Genomic DNA, 4,744 nt, shown 5'->3' with positions numbered 1-4,744 from the left:
CGGGTCCACCTTAGTGATGACGGCTTGTTCTTCCTCTTGAAGATCTTATGGAGTGCTTGAGCTCCTTAATGTCTCTTCCTTGCCTTTGTTGCTCCTCTCTCATGATTCTTTGATCTTCTCTAATCTCATGGAGGAGTATGGAATGTTCTTGGTGCTCCACCCTTAATTGTCCCATGTTGGAACTCAATTCTCCTAGGGAGGTGTTGATTTGCTCCCAATAGTTTTGTGGAGGAAAGTGCATCCCTTGAGACATCTCAGGGATTTCATGATGAGGAATTTCCTCATGTCCATGAGTGGGATCTCTTGTTTGCTCCATCCTCTTCTTAGTGATGGGCTTGTCCTCATCAATGAGGATGTCTCCCTCTACGTTAATTTCAACTGAATTACAGAGGTGACAAATGAGATGAGGGAAGGCTAACCTTACTAAGGTAGAGGACTTGTCCGCCACCTTATAAAGTTCTTGGGATATAACCTCATGAACTTCTACTTCCTCTCCAATCATGATGCTATGAATCATGATAGCCCGGTCTATAGTAACTTCGGACCAGTTGCTAGTGGGAATGATTGAGCGTTGGATAAACTCCAACCATCACCTAGCCACGGGCTTGAGGTCATGCCTTCTCAGTTGAACCGGCTTCCCTCTTGAATCTCTCTTCCATTGAGCGCCCTCTTCACAAATGTCTATGAGGACTTGGTCCAACCTTTGATCAAAGTTGACCCTTTTTGAGTTTGAAAGGACCTCGGGGATCACCTTCTTCATGGCCACAACTTCATAGAAGTGGTCTTGATGCACCCTTGAGATGAATCTCTCCATCTCCCATGACTCGGAGGTGGAAGCTTTTACCTTTCCTTTCCTCTTTCTAGAGGTTTCTCCGGCCTTAGATGCCATAAATGGTTATGAAAAAACAAAAAGCAATGCTTTTACCACACCAAACTTAGAAGGTTTGCTCGTCTTCGAGCAAAAGAAGAAAGAAGAGAGTAGAAGAAGAAGAAATAGAGGAGATGGAGGTGGCTTTGTTTTTCAGCCAAGGGGGAGAAGTAGTGTGTAGGTTGTGTGAAAATGAAAGAGTGAAGATGGGTTTATATAGGGGTGGAGAGAGGGGTAAGGTTCGGCCATTATGGGTGGGTTTGGGAGGGAAAGTGGTTTGAATTTGAATGGTGAGTTAGGTGGAGTTTTATGAAGGATGAATGTGAGTGGTAAAGAGAATGGTGGGATTTGATAGGTGAGGGGTTTTTGGGAAAGAGGTATTGATGTGATTGATGAATGGGTGAAGAAGAGAGCGAGTGGTGGGTAGGAGGGGATCCTGTGGGGTCCACAGATCCTGAGGTGTCAAGGATAATTCATCCCTGCACCAAGTGGCGAGCAAAAATGCTCCTTCTGCCAATCTTGGCATTAAACGCCGGGCTGGTGCCCATTTCTGGCATTTAACACCAGCTCCTTGCCCATTCCTGGCGTTAAACGCCAATCTGGTGCCTTTTTCTGGCGTTAAACGCCCAGAATTGTGCCAGATTGGGCGTTAAACGCCCATTTGCTGCCCTTACTGGCGTTTAAATGCCAGCAAGTTTTTCCTCCAGGGTATGCTGTTTTTCTTTCTGTTTTTGCTTTTTTAATTGTTTTTGTGACTTACCATGATCATCAACCTACAGAAAACATAAAATAACAAGGAAAAATAGATAAATATAACATTGGGTTGCCTCCCAACAAGCGCTTCTTTAATGTCAGTAGCTTGACAGTGGGCCCTCGTGGAGTCTCACAGATATTCAGAGCAATGTTGGAACCTCCCAACACCAAACTTAGAGTTTGAATGTGGGTGTTCAACACCAAACTTAGAAGTTGGTTATGGCCTTCCAACACCAAACTTAGAGTTTGACTGTGGGGGCTCTGTTTGACTCTGTTTTGAGGGAAGTTCTTCATGCTTCCTCTCCATGGTTATAGAGGGGTATCCTTGAGTCTTAAACACAAAGGATTCTTCATTCACTTGAATGATCAATTCTCCTCTGTCAACATCAATCACAGCCTTTGCTGTGGCTAGGAAGGGTCTGCCAAGGATGATGGATTCATCCAGGCACTTCCCAGTCTCTAGGACTATGAAATCAGCAGTGATGTAATGGTCTTCAACCTTTACCAGAACATCCTCTACAAGTCCATAAGCTTGTTTTCTTGAATTGTCTGCCATCTCTAGTGAGATTCTTGCAGCTTGCACCTCAAAGATCCATAGCTTCTCCATTACAGAGAGAGGCGTGAGGTTTATGCTTGACCCTAGGTCACACAGAGCTTTCTCAAAGGTCATGGTGCCTATGGTACAAGGTATTGAGAACTTCCTAAGATCCTGTCTCTTTTGAGGTAATCTCTGCCTTGTCAAGTCATCCAGTTCTTTGGTGAGCAAAGGGGGTTCATCCTCCCAAGTCTCATTACCAAATAACTTGTTATTAAGCTTCATGATTGCTCCAAGGTACTTAGCAACTTGCTCTTCAGTGACATCTTCGTCTTCTTCAGAGGAAGAATACTCATCAGAGCTCATGAATGGTAGAAGTAAATCCAATGGAATCTTTATGGTCTCAGTGTGAGCCTCAGATTCCCATGGTTCCTCATTAGGGAACTCATTGGAGGCCAGTGGACGTCCATTGAGGTCTTCCTCAGTGGCGCTCACTGCCTCTTTCTCCTCTCCAAATTCGTCCATGTTGATGGCCTTGCACTCTACTTTTGGATTCTCTTCTGTATTGCTTGGAAGAGAACTAGGAGGAAGTTCATTAACTTTCTTACTCACCTGACCCACTTGTGCCTCCAAGTTTCTAATGGAGGACCTTATTTCAGTCATGAAACTTTGTGTGGTTTTGATTAGATCAAAGACCATGGTTGCTAAGTCAGAGTGGCTCTGCTTATAATTCTCTGTCTGTTGCTGAGAAGATGATGGAAAAGGCTTGCCATTGCCAAACCTGTTTCTTCCACAATTATTGTTGTTGAAACCTTGTTGAGGTCTCTGTTGATCCTTCCATGAGAGATTTGGATGATTTCTCCATGAAGGATTATAGGTGTTTCCATAGGGTTCTCCCATGTAATTCACTTCTTCCATTTAAGGGTTCTCAGGATCATAAGCTTCTTCTTCAGATGAAGCGTCCTTAGTACTACCTGGTGCAGCTTGCATTCTAGACAGACTTTGAGAAATCATATTGACTTGCTGAGTCAATATTTTGTTCTAAGCCAATATGGCATTCAGAGTATCAGTCTCAAGAACTCCTTTCTTCTGATTCGTCCCTTTGTTCACAGGATTCCTTTCAGAAGTGTACATGAATTGGTTATTTGCAACCATTTCAATGAGTTCTTGAGCTTCTGCAGGCGTCTTCTTCAGATGAAGAGATCCTCCAGCAGAGCTGTCCAATGACATCTTGGACAGTTCAGACAGACCATCATAGAAGATACCTATGATGCTCCATTCAGAAAGCATGTCAGAAGGACACTTTCTGATCAATTGTTTGAAGAAGATAAATATGAATGAATAGGAACATGTAAGACTCATGTTATGCAATGCAACCTATATACATATGAATGCAACTATATGAGTTTTGTCTACATGATGAAAAAAATAGATAAGTTCCCTAAGACAAAACATGGGGCAGATTTCACTAATTTAAATCACATAGTAAAAGCAGATAAATTTGTAAGAATAAAGCTTGTGAAAGCAGGGAATATAAGACTGAGCATTGAACCCTTACTGTTGGTGCGTGTGCACTCTAATCAACTCTAGTATATGGGGTAGTCACTCTATCCTTCTCTAATCATGCTTTCAAAAATTTTGTTTTTCACCTAATCAATCAACAATTTTAAAATGCCAATGGAAACTGATGAGCGGATAATTTATACGCATTTTGGCATTGTTTTTAGGTAGTTTTTAGTAAGTTCAAGCTACTTTTAGGGATGTTTTCGTTAGTTTTTATGTTAAATTCACATTTCTGGAATTTACTATGAGTTTGTGTGTTTTTCTATAATTTCAGGTAATTTCTGGTTGAAATTGAAGGACTTGAGCAAAACTCTGAAAAAGGCTGACAAAAGGACTGTTGATGTTGTTGGAATCTGACCTCTCTGCACTCAAAATGGATTTTCTGGAGCTACAGAACTCCAAATGGCGCGCTCTCAACGGCGTTGGAAAGTAGACATCCAGAGCTTTCCAGAAATTTATTCGGGAATTGACGACGTAAAGTCGCGCTCAACGCCAAGTACATGCTGCTGTCTGGAGTAAAACGCCAGAAACACGTCATGACCCGGAGTTGAACGCCAGAAACACGCTATAACTCGATGTTCAACTCCAAAAGAAGTCTCAGCTCGTGGATAGATCAAGCTCAGCCCAAACACACACCAAGTGGGCCCCGGAAGTGGATTTATGCATCAATTACTTACTCTTGTAAATCCTAGTAGCTAGTTTATTATAAATAGAACTTTTTACTAGTGTATTAGACATCTTTTGATCACTTTAGATCATAGGATCATCTTGGGACGATTAGTTTTCATATCATGGGGACTGGCCTCTCGGCCATGCCTGAACCTTTCACTTATGTATTTTCAACAGTGGAGTTTCTACACACCATAGATTAAGGGTGTGGAGCTCTGCTGTACCTCGAGTTTCAATGCAATTACTACTATTTTCTATTCAATTCTACTCATTCTTATTCTAAGATATTCGTTGCACTTCAACATGATGAATGTGATGATCCGTGACACTCATCATCATTCTCACCTATGAACGCG

Source organism: Arachis duranensis, chromosome 5 (assembly GCF_000817695.3).
Source record: "Arachis duranensis cultivar V14167 chromosome 5, aradu.V14167.gnm2.J7QH, whole genome shotgun sequence".
Classification (NCBI taxonomy): domain Eukaryota; kingdom Viridiplantae; phylum Streptophyta; class Magnoliopsida; order Fabales; family Fabaceae; genus Arachis; species Arachis duranensis.
The sequence above is the reverse complement of the archived record's forward strand: the minus strand, read 5'-3'. Positions refer to the sequence as shown.